At 42.7% G+C, this 19,369-nt stretch overlaps 1 pseudogene across 1 annotated transcript; it reads left to right on the top strand.

Moving 5' to 3' along the window:
• Nucleotides 1–15,675: 15,675 nt before the first annotated feature.
• On the top strand, nt 15,676–17,126 carry LOC143556324 (inositol-tetrakisphosphate 1-kinase 2-like; annotated as a pseudogene). The gene is made up of 2 exons (XR_013139364.1): nt 15,676–16,368; nt 16,680–17,126. The product of XR_013139364.1 is annotated as an inositol-tetrakisphosphate 1-kinase 2-like (transcript).
• Nucleotides 17,127–19,369: the final 2,243 nt, after the last annotated feature.

Genomic DNA, 19,369 nt, shown 5'->3' with positions numbered 1-19,369 from the left:
GGCGTACGGCAGTACCGGCGGCAGCGGGTGTTTTGCTTTAGCGACGGTCGGTAACGATCGTAGTAATGACGGCTGGACTTTGGTTGCGGCAGAAAGTTCCTTGCCTCTGTTTCTTGTGTCACGATCTATATATGTATATATAGATCTCCAATTTACTTATGGATTCAATTATAGAGTAATCTCCAAGTCATGAGATTTATTACTATTTTAAGATTATCTCATAATCTTATATTTATTAATAATAAATCCTAACCGGGTCCAAAGTCCAACTCGTTCCAACTTTCGTTTAAAGTCCGAACCAGTATATTTAATTAGTAAATAAACTTTATTATTTATAACTATTATAAATAATAATTCCGCGTAATTAGATTCTTCATTTACCGGTTAAACAAATTAAACGGATTTTAGTTTGTTGCCCAAGGTGTAACTCTCACGGGTCGTAACTCGGTCGGTCACTGAAGAAACGTGGATCGACTCACTGGTAGACGATCTACTTTCCTCGGGTGTGATTATGCTATTTCACCGATGGATCTCTGGATCTGGGTTCTTCCACCTACAAAATGAACAGCACCGTAAACTTACCCCTCAGAAAGGGACAGAGGGATCCTCTTTGGGGTAACCCTCCGGTGTGAGAATAAGTGTTTGTGGGAGAAGATAATAATATATGAGAGTAAGGAAATGGAATGTATTGCTTAATAGCTGAATACTCTGTAATTGTCTGTAATTGGATGTTGTTGTCTCTCTCCTTGTGGAGTTGATGCTGTATTTATAGTGCTAGGGTTTCCAATGATTGGGCTCAGACCCAATTAGGGCTTTGTTGGCCTCTTCCAATTGCTTTGCGCCACGTGTCCTTTGGGACACCTGGTGCTTTTTCATTGGTTATAATCACGTGGTAGTACATGGGTTTTGCTGAGTTGTCCACCTTTCATTGGCAGCTGTCAACATCAGCATATTCTTATTCCTTAAAAAGATACCTTCTGGAAGGTTGTCTGACGTGCACAATCAAAGTTGCCCTAATCCTGATTTGGATAAGGACGAGGTTGATTATGTGCATGTGTGATATGCGCCTATCCTGAGGATGCGCGAGGTCTTCTCTTTATTCTCACGCGCAGATGTTTCATGCGCAAATGTGATATGCACGAGCATGTGATATGCGCCGCGCGCGGATGCGCCACGCGCATATGTGATATGCGTGAGCATATGTGATGCGTGAGCATATGTGATGCGTGAGCATCTGTGGTGCCTGAGCATATGTGATGCGTGGGCATATGTGATGCGTGAGCATCTGTGGTGCCTGAGCATGTGATGCATGAGCATATGTGATATGCGTGAGCATATGTGATATGCGCCATGCGCATAGGTTGGCTTTGTGCCTTCATAAAGTCTTGATTTCAAGCCTCTTGTCTATATCTTGTGGGTTGACCCGCCTCGCTCGTTGTTGAGGCGGGTACATACCTCTTCAAGCCCCCCCAGTCTAATGTGTGTCTTGTCTTCGCGCGAGCGAGGCAAGATAGATATTAGACTTAACAGTTTGCTCTTTTAGTAGGGGTTTGTCTTTTTGTTCTTATTACTCATCGTTGCGCGAAATTCTATCCTTTTAGTTGAAAACGAATCGTCCCTGTACGTGGTTGGTTGTTGCTGACATGCGTCAGTGATGGAGACGTGTCAGACCTTTCGTGTGCTGGAGGTGCTACAGTTGCCTTTCGTGTCCCCTCACATAGTGTCAGGGACACGTGTCGCGCTCGCGTTGGTCCGTTCCTGCGAGTGGTGGCGCGTGAACTCTGGCAGCAGCCGTATAGTTTCTTTTCGTGTCCCCTCACACAGTGTCAGGGACACGTGTCGCGCTCGCGTTGGCTTACACCTGCGAGTGGGGGCGCGTGAAGTCCGATCAGCACCAATTTTTCTCTCTCCTGGGCCTATAAAAGCCAGCCCCTTTGAGTTTTTTATCCTTCATCTTCTTGTTTGTTTATTCGAAGCTTTCCTTTCTTTCATTCTATTCCGATTAGCTTTCTTCTGCTTCCAGGTCTCTGTTCTTCAGATCATCCTTTGTCGTTTTACAGTTGTATGTCTGATAGCTCAGACAACACAACCTCCCCTATCCATCGCCGTGTTAAATCGTTAGTAATGTCGACGTTGAAGAAGACCGGCAAGGGGAAGAGGGCTGCTGAGGCCTCATCGGAGGAGGTAGGGAGGACCAAGGCAGTGAAGAAGTGGGATGAGATCCCCTGCAAACTGAGGCAGGCCGATCTTGACAGCCTTATTGCCTCTCAGGGTTTTCTCCCTGAGTTTGGCTGTATGTTGCCTGGGGCCGGGCAAACGGCGGCGGACCCGCCTACCGGTCATATATCCCTTTACTGCCATTTTTTCACCCACTGCAACCTTGTCTTCCGATGACAAGGTTTGTGGGTGCGGTGCTTAGGTTTTATGGGATTCATATATCCCAAGTCCATCCGTTTGGACTCGTGCGCATGACTCATTTTGAGTTCATGTGCAAATCTCAGCGCGAGGAGCCCACCCCTCGGCGCTTTCAGTTTTTTTATAAGCCCAAGATCCAAGATTCTTGGTTCTCATTTATTCCTCGCAGTCAGAAGGTCAAGTGCTCCACTGTTTCATTCAAGAGCCTTCATGACTGGTCTGAGAGGTTTTTTTACATAAGGGCTGGTGTGATCCCCATCCGCATGACCATGCGCGCGATCTCTTCTGCGCCTGCGGATGTGGGTGTCTTCAAGAACCCAACTGGCGCCTGGGTTAAAAAGTTGACCGCCGAACCATCCCCCGCCAAGAAAATTTGTGAGGAGGCGCTGGTGGGGGTCGGTATGAGCAGGAGGTGGGCTGACAGCGCGACTGAGCCCGTTATCCAAGTTGACGGCTTGTGTAAGTTAATCTCATTGCATTACTTCTGCGCGAATACTTATCTTTTTACTGATATCATTTGACTTGTTTTGTGCAGTCAGCAAGGAGTATGTCCACGCCGCCTATGATGAGCATATGGAGGGTGGCTCCGTCGCGCTGGGCGCTGGGGAGGTTGGCTTCCCCGATCGCTTCGATGACATGTTCATCCCTGTTGATCTGGGATTTCTCTTTGACAGCGATGCGCCTGGTAAGCCTTTGTACTTATACATTTGCCTTTATAATACCAAATTTTGCTAACACTTCTGTTGCGTGTATTGTAGACGCGCTCGAAAACTACGAGCTAGAGCTCGCGGAGGAGGAGGAGGAGGAGGAGGCGCCCCAACTAAAGCGTAAAGCTAAGGGGAAAACTGGCGCAGGGGCCAGTAAGAAACAGAAAAAAGATGTTGCCCCTGTTGCTCAGGATCCTCCTACTCAGGCGAAGGGACTTGAGAAAACCCAGGTGTTTACCACCAAGTTTTTCTTGTCTTCCCTGCCTCAAAAAGTGGGCAGACCTCCTGTCCACACGAGGTATGGTGCTACTAACTCCTCCCTTCGCGCGGTGGAAAAGGGAAGCGGCGTTGCGCCTTCGACAGGTATACTTTGCTTATCCTTTGCTTATCTTTTATGGTTCTATGAGCGCGATTCTGATAGAATTACTAATGAATCTTTGCTCACTCAAATGCTTGTAGAGCCGGCGACCTTGGTGGATCAACCTCAAGCGCAACAAGATGCCGAGGCTGCGCCGGAGGTCGCTTCGAAGTCCCCTGTTTTACCTTCGAAAAAGGGTAGAATGGACTTCATGGCGATGTTTGCCTCGCGAACGGAGTTGCGCCAAGGTACGTATTGTGCTTTTATTTTCTGACTTTTTTTTTTTAGATCAAGTCATGAACCATTTCTTTTTGTTGATTTTTTTTTCATAGAAGTCGTAGCTGGCGTACAAGCTGCTGGCGGCACTCCTGGCGCCGGTGCCAGCGCCGTTGGCTCTGCTCCTGCTCCTGCTCCTGCAAGCGATGAATCTCCCCTCATCGGGATTACTAAGGAGCAGGAGGCCGTTTTACGCGCCGATCTGGCGGCGTCGAGACCTCCCTCACCTCCTCCTGCGCACAGCCCTCCTCGCGAGACTGATTTTGATTCTAGGTCGCAGGAGAAAAGGCCTGTTTCAGAGGAGGATGAGGAGGTTCGAGCTGAAGGCTCCGACAGCGGCCGCGCCAGCCCTGCAGCGCCACGAGGTTTCGCGGCGCCGTCTTCTCGTGGGCCTGCCGCTGACTTTTCTGCTTCATCCCCGCAGGTATAAGTTCGTTTTTGCTCCGCTGCGCGGACTTTCATATTAGTGTTTTGACGACTTAGATCATTACTTTGTGTTTGCAGGAAGCCGATCACATCTACCGCCCGAGATGGAACATTACTGAGGACAGCTCATTTCAGTCCATGGGTGTGTGTGAGGAATTCTGGGCTCATTCTGTGCCTCCAGCTGAAAGGAGGTTTCAGGAGGCCCGCGCTCGCGATGACTTGCTCAAAGACCATCTGTTTGCTGGGTCGGCTTTCTTTGCTGCCTCCCAAGAGCTTCGCTATGATTACGTAAAGGTACGTGATGCTCTTGCGGAAGCCAAGCAAGAGGCTAAAGTATCTGCTTGGCATCTTTCTGATGCTCGAGAGAGAGCTGAGAAGCTCCAAGCAGAGCTCAGTGAGAACAGGGCAAGTGCCAACACCGCCTTTGTGAAGCGCGGGCATGAGCTCCAGGCTGCGCGGGAGAAGCTTCAGGCAGCCGAGGCGGACGCGGCCAAGTACGCGCGTAGAGTGCGCGACTTGGAGCTGGACGCGGAGGCGCGTGACCAAGCTCTTGTCCAGTCTATAACTGACAAATCATCGCTGGAGAGTGAGGTTGCGCGCCTGAAGAGGGAGCTGGCGGCCGCGCAGGCCGAAAAAGACGAAGCCTTGGCGACGGCAGCGTCTAGCCAGGAAGCACTCGACCTTGCGCGAGCGGAAAAAGAAGAAACCTTGGCGGCAGCAGCGTCCGACAAAGAGGAGCTGAAACAGACTAAGGAAACTGTTGAGTTATTAAACTCTCAGATTCCTGCCCTCGAGACGTCTGTTGCTTCCCTCGCGCAGGATCGCCAATGGCTAATCTCACAGGGCATGACTCGTTGCGCTTACGCGATGAAATACTCAGACGAGTTTCTGGCCCTTGTGATGGACTGCAACGCTGCCGCGCGCTTGGTGGGTCGAGCTGAAGGGTTTACGGATGGCTATGAATATGGCATGTTAAAGAAGAACCCATCCGAGTACCCTTATCAGAGCGACGTTGCCTGCGCGGACATGGCCGCGATGGGGGAGAAGTATATGAATACTCCCATTCCCATCCTTGCGCAGGTATTTTAACCTTAATGAGATTACCTTGACTTATTTTCCAACTCTTTTTGTACTCATATTTTTCCTTATGATTTGCAGATATCCGCGCTTGCTGACCAGCCCGATCTCGGCGCGCTAAAGAAATTACTTGACGAGTGCGAAGGGGCTGGTGGCGGCGATGATGACGCGGGGAATGCTGGCGTTGCTAGCGGCTCTGGCGTGGCCAAAGGATCCGCTCCTGACACTATTGTGATAGAAGAATCCATTCAAGACGAAGAACTTGACTATGGTCAGTTTGGAGATGACGAGGAGCGGGCTGCGCCAGATGCTGAGGGCGGTGATGAAGACTATGAAGAGGCTGACGTCGACGTGGAGACTTGAGAAGCCCTTCATGTTTTTATTTTTATTTGTAGTTTGTATCTTATCATCTTGTAAACTTGTAAATTTCAATGCTTTGGAATGAAATTTTGTTTTTCCCTTCTTCGCATCTTGCGCATTCCCCATTCATCTCTTTATATTGCATGTTTGCTTGTTGAATATAAGATATGCTTGCACGTTGAAATAAGAACAAGGTTGTAAGGAAATTATTATACTTAATCCTTGTCATATTGTAAGTGATTTTGCCATATCTTGATTATGTTGACACGTGCCTAGGCGTTTTCATTATTCCTCTTTTGCGCGACGTTGTCGCGCATTACATAGAATTATGAGTTTTTTAGCCTTTACGTATCAATTTGTGTTGCTCAGATATCCATTACAATTGCATGCGCGACCTCGACCTGAGACCTTAACAACTATGTTTTGGCATTTGTTTTGCCTTAGTTGTGTTTAGGTATTTTTATGGTCAGGCTGCGCAGTATGTAGGATGGATGTTGTGAGTGATTCGAGCTAAGGCTCACATTATTGGGCTAAGGCCCTGACGTTTTAGAGTTAAGACTCGTTAACGCGTTTGAGCTTGAAGCTCGCGCATGTATGTTTTACTTCGTTTTATTTCGTTTTGATGTCAATACAATGTTGTCATATTGCTCAAAATTAATAAAGGGAAGTGTGAAACATGTATGCAAAAGGTAATAGAATCCACATTAAGAGAAGATAGCGCGTATCATTATTCATAATGGCTTAAAAAGCCTTGATTATAAACTTGACATTTTTTACATGAAACATTTTCTAAGCTGTGCCGAGTTCCATGCGCGCGGGATCTTCTTTCCATTCAAATCTTTTAAAGTGTATGCGCCTTTTCCCAATTCTTCCGATACTTGATAAGGTCCCTCCCAATTGGGGGACATTTTTCCCGGGGGTATCGCGCGGCTAGCTTCATTGTTTCGAAGGACAAAATCATTTTTCTTGAAGTGGCATTCTTTCACACGCTGGTTGTAATATTTTTCCAGTTTTTTTTGTATTTGGCTTCACTGATGATAGCCGCCTCTCTGCGCCCTTCAAGTAAGTTGAGATCCAACCTCTTTCGCGCTCGTTATCAATCTTGCTCATCATGAGCACTCTATGGGATGGGCATCCAATTTCTGCGGGAATCATTGCCTCCGTTCCATAGGTTAGGCTGAACGGGGATTCGCCATTGCTGGTTTTGCTTAATGTCCTGTGTGCCCACAGGACATTAGGTAGCTCTTCGACCCAAGAATGGGATTCTCCCTCCAACCTTTTCTTCAGCCCATTTAACAAGCTTTGATTTGCGCGCTCCACTTGGCCATTCCCCTGAGGGTGGTATACTGAAGTGAAGATTTGGTTGATGCGCAATTCCTTGAGCCAGTTTGATATCTTCCTGTCAGTGAATTGTTTGCCATTATCGCTCACAATTTCCATGGGCAAGCCAAAACGGCATATGATGTGGCTCCAAATAAACTGCTTCATCGCTTCGGCTGTGATTTTTGCTAGTGGTTTGGCCTCAACCCATTTTGTAAAATAGTCTACTGCCACTACCAAAAATTTTACTCGCCCTTGCGCTTGCGGTAGGGGACCCACAATATCGATTGCCCATTTGTGGAAAGGCCATGCGGAGGTCACCGGAATCAAGTTGTTCTTTGGCCGCATTGTGTTTGGCGCGTAGCTCTGACATGCTTTGCATTTTTGGATCTCTTTTAAAGCGTCCAAGTACATGCCTGGCCAATAGTAACCTGCGCTCATTGCCTTGGCAACCACCATGCGCGGGCCAGCATGTATTCCACAAATTCCTTCGTGTATCTCTCTAATCACATAGCTTGCTTCCTCAGCATCTAGGCATTTCATGAGTGGTCCAAGATAAGAGCGTCGATATAATGTACCATCAAGCAGTTCATAGTTCTGCGACTTGTGTCTTATCTTCCTCGCCTGTGCGCGATCGTCCGGTACTTTTCCCTCCTTCAAGAATTCCATTACTGGAGTTATCCATGATGAAGGGGTTGTATGAGTTACAAGGACAGACTTCGCTCCCACCGACGGGTTGCTCATTACTTCTACCCTGACATCTTTGCCAAAGTGATCGAAGCTGGTTGATGCCATCTTGCTCAGCGCGTCAGCAGATTTGTTTTCACTGCGCGGAATATAATGATTCTGAAGCAGTCAAATTGCTCGATGAGCTTTTTCGCCTGCTCTAGATACAGAGGCATGGTGTTCTCCTTGGCATCATAAAGGCCATTGACCTGTGCTGCTACCAAGTATGAATCAACATGGGCCTCTAGCTTTTTAACTCCGAATTTGTGCGCGATGCGCAGGCCAGCCAGCAGGGCTTCATACTCAGCTTCATTGTTGGTGCTCTTGAAGTCCAACCTGATGGCGTAAGTATATTCCTGATTCTCTGGATCCACCAGCTTGAGGCCTGCGCCGGATCCTTCGTTGTTTGAAGCTCCGTCGGTGAATAATCTCCATACATTTTCTTCATCATTGGCTCGCGGAGGATCTACCTCGCGCTGAGCCTCTTCAATTTTTCCTTCGGGGACTTCGGCGATGAAATCAGCCAAGACTTGTCTCTTTATTGCTGGACGGGGCTTATAGGCGATCGTGTGCTCACCTAATTCCAGCGCCCACTTTGTCAGCCTTCCCGAGAGCGCGGGGCGCCGCAAAACTTGCTGGATGTTGTAACCAGTCAGAACTTCAATGGGATGACCATTGAAATATCTATGAAGCTTGCGCGACGCGTGTGTTAGTGACAAAACTAACTTTTCCATGATGGAGTAGCGCGTCTCAGGGTCTGTCAGCACCCGACTCACATAGTATATTGGCGTTTGGATTCCCTTGCGATCCACCAATAATACTGCGCCGATGGCGCGTTCTCCTGCTGATAGGTACAATGTCAAAGTTTCACCAGGAAGTGGAGCTGTGAGCGCGGGCAAATTTATCAAACATTCTTTTATCTCACTGAAAGCTTGCTCGGCCTCAGGAGTCCATTTGAACTGGCTTTTCTTTAAGCAGTTTCTCAATGTATTGACAAATGGGGTAGATTTGCTTGCATGGTTCGCTAGGAACTTGTTGATTGATACCAATCTACCATTCAGCTTCTGGACTTCTTTCATGGTGGATGGCGAGGGCATGTCAAGGATGGCCTCCACCTTCTCAGGTTCACCTTGAAACCATCCTTGGTGACCATTACACCTAGAAATTTTCCCTCTTGTACGCCGAAAGTGCATTTGCTCGGATTGAGCTTCATGTTAACTTCCTTTAGGCGCCCAAGGGTTTCTTCGATGTCTTTGAGCATTTGTTTTTCTTCCCTGCTTTTGATCACCAAATCATCCACATAGACTTCTAGGTTTCTTCCAATCTGCTCGCTGAAAACAGCATCCATAAGTCTTTGGTAGGTGGCTCCCGCATTCTTCAAACCAAAGGGCATTTTTGTGTAACAAAAAACACCCTTGTCGGTTCTGAAGGCGGTCTTGTCCTCGTCTTGTGGTGTCATTTGAATCTGGTGATAGCCCTTGTAGGCATCCAGGAAACATTTGAGCTTGAATGGCGCCACGGAGTCCACCTTTGCGTCGATGTTTGGGAGGGGGTAACAATCTTTTGGGCACGCTTTGTTGAGGTCCTTGAAGTCAATGCACATCCTCCATGACCCGTTACCTTTCTTTACCATCACAGGATTGGCTACCTATGTCTGGTATCGTATCGGGCGGATGATGTTTGCGCGCAATAGATCCTCAACCTGCTCATTCATGGCCCTCGCCTTCTCATCCCCCATGACTCTCTTCTTTTGAGCAATTGGCTCTACAGACTTGAACGTGTTGAGAGAATGTTGTGCCAGGTCTCGCGGAACCCCAGTCATATCAGAGTGTTGCCACGCGAAGACCGACATATATGCTGTGAGCAATCTTTTCATTCTCAACCTCGTGTCGTCTGATATCGTTGCGCCAATTGTGATTGTTTGCTCCGGGAATTTTGGGTTGAGAATCCATTCCTCTGGCGCGTTGTCTGCCATTGGAAGTTTCATTCTCCCTTCCCGCGGAGTACTTGTCACTGCACACAAATGATCTCGGTATACAAAAGTTACACCTGTTGGTGTTGGGAACCCCAATGCGCCGTGCGCTGGCGACGGTATGGCGTTGAACTGGGCAATCGTTCCCCTACCCAAGATCATATTGTGGCAAGAAGTGGTGGGCAAGACCAAGAAGTTGACAACTTCGGCTCGCTTGTGTTTCTCATCCCCCATGGTTAGTTCAAATTGTATTTGACCTAGGGGATGAATGATTTCATTTGAAACACCAGAGATCGGTGCATTCACAATCTCAAGCCTTGCTTGGTCTGCCGGATCCAGTTTCCTGAAACATTGCTCATACATGATGTCTGACTCGCTGCCAGTGTCCACCAGGACTTTTGACACTTCATAATGAGCAATGTGTGTAGTGATGACAAGAGGACTGCTGATGGAAGGGCCTCCCCTAATTCTTGGGAAGATTACTTGTTGCTCGAGCCAATCTCCTTGGATTTGCGCGCTTCTCTTTCTTGATATTTGCCCTTGCCTTCCTCCCTTAGCTACACAGATTCTTTTGTACTTTTTGCTGGCTGAGGCTCCTGATTGTTCATTTTCTGGTCTTGAGTTTTTCACCAGGTGAGCCAGCTTGCCTGACTTCACATCTTTTTCAATTGCATCCTTCAAGTGGTGGCATGCATCAGTGTTGTGTCCTGTGGACTTGTGAAACTCACAGTACTTGCCACTGTCTGATGGTCCCTTGTAGTGTAGTGGCTTGGGGCTTTTGAATTGGACATTCTCAGTGCTTAACACCTGTGAAGGCGTTTTAGTGAGGGGAGTCCATATTCTTGGCAGAGGTCTGTTAGGATCTCTGCCGCCTTCCCTCTTGTCACCCTCCCCGCGATTACGAACGTCTTTTTGGGGCTCGGGTGAGCTTGGTTGCGCCTGCTTTTCTGCGGAAGAAAAACTGGTTGGTTGCAACCTGGACCATACAGAGTTCTGTTTGCCCCTTCTTTCGTTGCTGCGCGGTGACTCAGCTTGATGCGCTCTTTCTCTTGCCCTATCTTGGGCAATTTGTTTTTCATTTCTCGCGAAGACTCGCGATGCTTCCATTAGTTTGGCCCAAGTGGTTGGCATGCCATCTCTGCTTACGAGAGCTCGGCGGAGTTGATCACTGCGCGCGCCTTGAATAAAGGCCACGCGCAAGAGCTGCTCAGTGATACCTCCGATTGCCAGAGACTCCTGATTGAAACGAGTTATGTAGTCTTCAATCGTTTCATCATTCTTGCGCACGCAGTGCATGATGTCATCAGGGTCGCGCGTGTGTCTGCGCTGCTGTACGAAGTGGGCTTGGAACTTTTCCAATAGCTCCTCGAACCCATCGATTTGCCCAGTCGGCAAGCTCTCGAACCAGACACGCGCCGCGCCCGTGAGGTAGCGAGCAAACATGTGACACCATGTTGGCATCGTCCAGCTTTCTAGGTTTCCAGTGTTGTAAAACCCTTGTAAGAAATCGTCTGGATCTGTTGTGCCGTCATATTTGCCCAAACCACTTGGCATCTTGGTTTTGTGCTGAATGGGGGCCTTCGCGATGCGCTCAGTGAACTTTGAATGTTTCACCAAGATGGCTGGCCTGTATGGTGTGGTTACGTCCACTTGCCCTCTTACTGGTGGGCTGTATGGCGCGTGCAGATCCAGATCGGCTCTGGCTCCAGGCGCCATGTTCACGTGCGCGCGGAGCTGTGAGCCTCCTGCATGAGTATCTCGCGTCTTCCTCATGCTGTGCGCTTCTTCATCACTAAACTCAGTGTGTGCAGTGTGAACGGAATGACCATCTTCCGGCGCGCGCGCCCTTTTTGTTCCATGAACGTTTTGCTTGTCAAACGCTAGCCGTTGTGTTAAGTCGGCTGACTTTTTGTGTTTGACACAAAGTCATTTAAGTTTGTTAAAACACAAAGTCTAAATAAAAATTAAGTTTATAAAAATCCAAAAGAGTATCAGAACATATACAACTTATAATCAAAGTTACAAGAATTTGGTCGCCATCGACTAAGTTCGTGCCGATATATGAATTAAATCCTAAAAGTAAATTAATAGACGTCCAAAATAGTATTGAAACTCGTATAGCTTATGATACCAAAAAAGACATATTTAAAACGATGCTTATTCGGTCAGTAAAGATGGACATTGCAGTGGCAAGTCAATGCAAATTTAGAGGCAGCGTCGGCTACGTTTGTTATGGTACCGAAACTAAACCCAAAAACCAATTTCGTCAAGTTAACATATTTAAAAAACACCGAGCGTTGTGTCGGTGAATTAACTCAAATTCCCTCGGTATCAGTTAGGTTCATTACAAGATTAGAACTAAACCTAAAAACAATTATCATATTTAAAAACAACATACTTTTATATACATAAATAAATAGATAATAATAAACACATAAAAAATAACTTAAAAAAACTTGTAACCGTTAGAAGATGAACTAAAAAAAACAAAACAAATTGATGACAAGGTGATTCGAACTCAAGCGCATACCTTTAGAAGACTTATCAACACCACCTTAAGCCATCAGACTATAACTATCAAATAGTTTGCGTTGTAATTAATTGTAAAAAAAGTCAAACAAATGGTGCTACGAAGGATTCTTGTGGGACCAACAAATTGATATTTATCTAGTACCAGGTAATCCCGCCGTGTTGCGGCAGCTGGTCGGTGTCGGCTAAGTTCATTACGTCACCGTTACCAAATCAAAAATATAAATATGTAAACGTCTAAAAATTACTACACGTACAACTTATGATCGAAATGACACGAATTTGGTCGGTATCGGCCACGTTCATTACGTACCGGCACTAAGCCCAAAAAAATATCATCAAATGAACATATTTAGGAAAAAAAACGAACAACAAAAATCGATAAACCTGGGCGTTGGTAAAATTCAGATGCGCGACAGCTCAATTTGTATTAGTTAAGTTCCTTACAGTACGAAAACCAAACCCAAAATATAAATTCGTAAAATAAGTATATTTAAAAACATTTAAAAAAGGAATTCAAATAAAATATTCTAAGAAAAACATTTTGCAAATGCTGAAAATTGCAGCAGTTTTAAAAGGATTTAAAAATAGAACCAAACAAATGGCATGGATGGAACTCAAACTTGAACAACTCTTGAAGAAAAGAAACAGATTGAAAATCATCAAACCCAACTTACCATACACCATGTTCATGCGCCTCGTTAATATATTCTATATACCAACAACATATAACTCAAGCAGATTTTATGGCACCGACACCTGATCTTTATCTATATACGATGTTTGACGCAAATTCGGTCAGTATCTGTTAAGTTCTTCACGACACCTACACTAAATCAAAAACATATGTGTGAACGCTCGAAATAGTGTCAGCACACGTATAACTTAGATTAAAGCGGGCACATATACGGTCGATATCGGTTAGGTTCATACCGGTACCGACGCTAAATTAGAAAAATAAATTATTAAACGTATAGTTTATGATATAAAAGAAATATATTTAAAACAACATTTATTTGGTTCGCAAAATACGGGCCTTGTGGCGGAAAATTCAGTCGGTTTCTATAGGTTCGTCATGGCATTAGAACTAAACCCGAAAAATAATTTCAAAAAATTAACAAATTTAAAACAAAAGAAGCTGACAAAACACGAACATTGCAGCGGCGAGTTGACACACATTCGGTCGGTACCGGTAAGGTTCGTTATCGTACCAGAATAAACATAAAAAATAATTTTGTTATTGGCTAGGTTTCTTACGATATGATTCTAAAACTAAATATAAACTTAATTTCCTAAAATTATTATACATAAAACCAAAATAAAAAAAAAGAAAAAAAACCTTCCAAAAAGAACAGAATTCAAAGACAGCCCCCAAAAATAAGTCAAGTAACACAAATGCATAGATTCGAACCCGGGCGTGCAGGTTGAAAGAAAAGATGTTGGCTGATTGCCAACTTGCTACAACCAACACATCCAACAATGAAACTAAAAACATAAATAATAAATCAGTGAATTTCTAAAATGGAGTTGTGGCACCACCATCCAATATTTATCTATATATATATATATAACTAGTACTAGTACTAGTATATATAATTAGATAATTATTGTTTAATCATGGTATGTTTATTAAATGTTTGGTAGTCAAAATATCTTTTTTACTTTTCTGATTAACGAGGATGGTCTCACACTTCCACGGTTCTACTTGTGGATTAATAGGGTAACAGATAAAGTTCGTTTTTGGGATATGTTATTCGTACACCCTCTCAAAACTCACACACCCTACATACGATCGTATAGGGGTTATACGATCGTATGGAAACCCACTTGAAAGGGTGTGTGGATAAATCAAATGGTGTGTGGATAACCGGAGCCTTGTTTTTTTAAGATATTTGGAACACGATTGGTCAATGATACAAAAGTACAATGACCAATTAGTATCTCATCTCAAATGAGTATATGTAAAAAATGATAATCAAAGGAGATGAATACAACTTTAATTTCTTTGATCAATAATACCAACACAGAACACGCTTATAATGACTTGATTACTCACAAATCATCAAAATGATGATATGTATACAAACACTTCAGATCTAACGAGCAACTGTTCTGATCAATACAATCAAGAACGAACCCTAGATCAACAAACTCGTCTAACCACTTTTTTAGAGAGAGAATGAAAGTGTCTAACAAATAATAATGCACCAAACTCTTTTTTATATGAGCTGAACAGGAAGTTAATTATAACCAGCCGAGCAGCCACGTTTTGTTTCTTTGACCAGCAATATCTACAAGCCCAGTAAGCCCACTGCAATCTACAAGCCCAATCAGCACCCAATGTCCAGCAGCCCAACATTATGACTCCAGCCCATGCAATATACATGACACCACAAACATTGAATTGAATTAGAAATTTAAACCTTTATTATTTTTAACAGTATAACTAAACTCAAAAACAAAACAAAAATAACCAGTTTTTAGTACCATGATTGAACCCAATTTTTTCTAGAAGAGTATCACCAGTAAAAAGAGTTAAATGCACTCACAAACACATCTACTCAACTGCAAATTGATTCTCACTGTTTTCATGTTGAGAACAAAATGTATTTGATCTTGTTTCCCTTCTCTCAAATCCTACAAAAAGTCATATCAATATTACATTTCCTCATCGTTACCGTTTTTACATTTAGTTTTAATACTCAAGCTCCTTTTATAATTAATACAATTCTTTTATTTTCACATTATTAAAAAATATAATATAATTAATTAAATATAAACAAATATAATTAAAAATAGAAGTTAAACTTAAATAATTAAAGAAAAAAAAACCATTGCATAAACTAGAAAGTAAAAAGATATAACAAACATGACATAGTGCATAAAAAGAAAACAAAAAAAAAACAATTGGATTTAACTACTTATATTTACACTAATCATAACACAAATTGCTTCATGCCCGGTTCATTGTATTATTGTATCAAATATTATTATTATTATTATTATTGTTATTTACATAATTTAGGGTTACTTTCTATTTAAAATTAAAATTTTGTAGTTTTATTAGTGCTAAGAGTCGGTGGAAAAATAGTTTGAATTACCTTTCTTAGCCTTCGAAGATCAATAGCATTAGAAAATTCATTTTTCTAGCTTTGAAATCATGTGGCCCACCACTATACCCCAAATGCATTGCACGTACACATGGGTGCTTCTTCAAATGCATGCCTCCTCCAATCTGCGTTTTGTGTTTCTTATGCCATGTCACCCAAGTGCACCGCTAAATGCGGTATTGGGTTTGGTCTAAACATTTAGAAAGAAACAATGATCACACAATCAACAACAATTAGTTTAATTTGTTTTCTATCGTTGGCTAAAATGAAGCAAATTAATGTCTTGAAAACAAAAACCAACTTTGTCATGTGGAAGTGTGAAACCAAACCATCCTCGTTAATATTCCTAAAAGACAAAAGATATACAATATATAAACCTGTGGGCATGCATAGAAGATAGATTCGTTTGTTTTTCCAACGAATCTAGACTTATTTAAATTCACAAGAATCTGCTTCTTTTCCTCAAAAACTTAATATAAAACCAATTCGTCCTCATCAAACAAATCCTACATCTCTCTTACACAAACACACAAACAAAATGCCAGAATCAAGACTAGAAACATGTCTTTTTCAAGTAGGTTATGCGTTACCTACACGAAAAAACGAAGCTTTCATGGTGGAACCATTCATAACTTACGCGAAACAACGAGGTATTGATTTCATCCCAGTAGATGTTACCAAACCATTAACCGAACAAGGTCCATTTGATTGCATCATTCACAAGCTTTATGGCCAAGAATGGGACCAAAATCTTGAAACATTCTCCATCAACAACCCTAATGCCACCATCATTGACCGCCCATCCGCCATCCAACGCCTCCACAACCGCATCTCCATGCTCGAACCGATTGCCCAACTTAATATTTCCAAACTCAGCATCCCAAACCAAATCCTGGTTCAAGACTTTGAATGTTTAAAATCTGTCCAGACGGATAAAGATTTGGTTTTTCCAGTGATCGCTAACCGCTGCTTGCTGATGGGGCCACTGGTGCGCATAAGATGTCACTAGTGGTTAACCATGAAGGGTTAACCAAACTACACCCACCCGTGGTGCTACAACAGTTTGTGAACCATGGTGGAGTCATCTTCAAGGTATATTAGATAGAATATATATTAGCTAGGTTTATTGTTATACTTATCATTACTAGATGGACCATAATGTGATATGTGGGTTATAGTAAATGTATCACCTCCTATTTACTAAATACACCCTTCATATCATATCTATACTTAATTACTTTTACTAATGTTATATAGAGAATATATTTAGCCTTGCCTAAAAATAATTCCAAAACCAAATCTTATCTTTTAACAACACACTCTTAACCACATTTTATTTTTTAGTAGCATATAGAATACTTATATAACAATAAACCATAACTAATATATTTTCTCTGATACAGGTTTACGTAGCGGGCGATTATGTGAAATGTGTGAAACGGAGTTCGTTGCCTGATATTTCAAACGATACTATCGAGAAGATTACTTTAGAATCCGGAGGGGTTATGTGTTTTTCTCAGATATCGAGCTCTGTAATCGCCGGTGATCATGTGTGGAGTAGTAATAACAACTACGAAGAAAAGCCAAAGATGCCGGCACAGGAGTTTCTGGTTGAGGTGGCGAACGGCCTGAGACAGGCTCTTGGGTTGCGTCTTTTCAATATTGATATGATTAAGGATGATAAAACTGATGGGTATCTTGTGGTTGATATTAATTACTTCCCTGGTTATGAGAAATTACCATTTTATGAATCTGTAATGACTGATTTCTTGTTGAATATCAAGAAACCACAAGAAGAAAAGAAGATGATGAAGGAGGATGTGGCTGTTGATGAGAAAACACAAGCTTAGATACGTGTGATATCATGTGTTCTTCGAAAATAATTCTATGAATCTGTTGGTTTGTTCTTCGTGTTGCTAAATAGTTAGTCATTTCAGGGACGAGTTTCATGTGCATATTTTGTGTTGAGGACGCTTTTGATGCATAGTCATCACTTTTTGTTGCATATTTTCACTTTTTGTATGTTAAAATTAAGGAGGTGATCCATTTCCATAAAATAAAGTTAGTGTGTTGTTTTTTATTAGGGCAAATTTCTTTCTTGCTAGTGGGATTCGAACTCAGTAGTATCTTTGAGTGTTTATTGTTTAAGAGAGTTTCTCTTGGACTAGGCCACCAACTCCAAAATAAATTACATCATTTTTTTTTGTCACATAAAACCGACCCCCCCCCCCACCCCAACCTTCTTGATTATTAGCTTGAAGTGTGGTTGACCATAGTCAAACCTCCATTGGCGTTTTTCACAAATCGTCCAAGACACATTTGCTCTCCAAAAGCATCCAAAATGCCCCATAGTGTCCCTAGGGGCGGTGTTCCCAGCGCTGTGGGGGCTTTTTGTATCTTCATGACGTCCACTACGGGTGGCCTAATGAATTTGAACCTTAGTCTTGTCATTTAGATGTTCACTAAAGTCTAAAGGGCATGACCAGAGAACCCCAAAATTAAAACCTTTTTGAGAGCTAAAAATCTTAAATTGTTCACTTTTGTTCACAAGTCACGTCACACTAACATGATTGTTTTAGTTGGTCATGTAAGTTCAATATGCCTACGGGAATCTTCGAAAACAATATAAAGCAACTTTAAAGGAAAAGCATAAAGTAGAAAAGAAAAGGTAACAATATATAATGCCTACAACTAAAGAATAATAAAACAAGAAGGTGAACAAAGTCGTGGATGAGGCCTTTTTTACACGATTTCTCTAAATCAATTTCATGTCTCTACGAAAGCGCATTTGTCTCTACTGATATAACAATCGTAATAAGATGTATATCGTAACAATTGACCACCAAGCTTGAAATTTACCATAAGCATGTCACAGGTAGCTAGAAATTTTTTTTGTGTTTTCCGTGTGAATAGCGTCTCTCCAACTAAGGTAGCGCCTACCTTAGTTTTATAATCATAATACAAAACCATCAAACCATTAAACCTCATGTAAAGAAAATTTTAAATTGCTTTAAGCATCCCTAATAGCAATTTAATTGATTCAATAACAAGTTGCAAACTGATTTAAATTGTTGTCACTACGACTTGTTATTGCACTTTTCAGGGAGTTACGATTCTATGGACATCCCTTCAGAGACCTGCAATTGGGTCATGATCTAACCTCTGGACCAGTTTCCGAACCTAGAAGTGGGTTGTGATCCAACCCTTGGTCCAACAAAGTTGTTTATGGTCCACCTCTAGAGCAAACTTCTACACTACACATGTAATTCATAAGTTACTGATCGAACTTTCAAGATCTCTGATCATACCTTCCAAATGAGAGGTTGTGGGTTGCTTCTAACCAAAATCCCTAACCGAATGCACCTTCATAAACAAAAAAAGGTGGCTCAAGCTCAAGTGTGCAAAGTGCACTCAAAGTGACACGTTGCGTCTATCACCAACATCGTTTGTGCACAAATGCGAGTTTTGTACCTTGGGTCCCCACAAGTTTCTATTTGTCTACGGAAATAATATTTGAGTGCTCTCCTTTGAAAACCAGTTCATGATTTGCCCTCCTCCTATGCGGGACAAGTTTTCACTCATTCCACTTTTTCCCTTCCTAGCATGGATATCTTATTTATCTTACCTCCATTTTAGGCTCAACTTCGAGCATCCAAATAATAAACCAAGCACCACCTATGGATTTTAAAGCTAAGGAAAACAGCTACGAGAAATATTATCTACAATTCTACACAAAAGAGCAACAAATATCTACAAACAATGGTAGAACACATGTGATGAAGATCAAAGATGAAGTTACAACATACCAAAAGAAGAATAACACAAACATAAGAACACTAAGAACAATATGCAAATTCAAACAAGAACTGCAGCATACATAAACATATGAAGAATGAGAAAAATGGGATACTACGAATTTATGTTGAGAAAAGTAGCAATTATGGTGTGAAAATAGATGGCTTATTCCTAGGCGGCTAGGCCCTAGTGACCAAAGGATCACCACCCCATGGTGTTGGTTTTGCTGCTCTTGAATCCATCACTAAATGTTAAGAGTAATCATATAATTTGTTCTTTAGGAAAATCACCTTGTAGT

Source organism: Bidens hawaiensis, unplaced genomic scaffold, assembly GCF_021521415.1.
Source record: "Bidens hawaiensis isolate Kalapana, Puna unplaced genomic scaffold, B.hawaiensis_p1.1 tig00018514_1, whole genome shotgun sequence".
Classification (NCBI taxonomy): Eukaryota; Viridiplantae; Streptophyta; class Magnoliopsida; order Asterales; family Asteraceae; genus Bidens; species Bidens hawaiensis.
The sequence above is the reverse complement of the archived record's forward strand: the minus strand, read 5'-3'. Positions and strand labels throughout refer to the sequence as shown.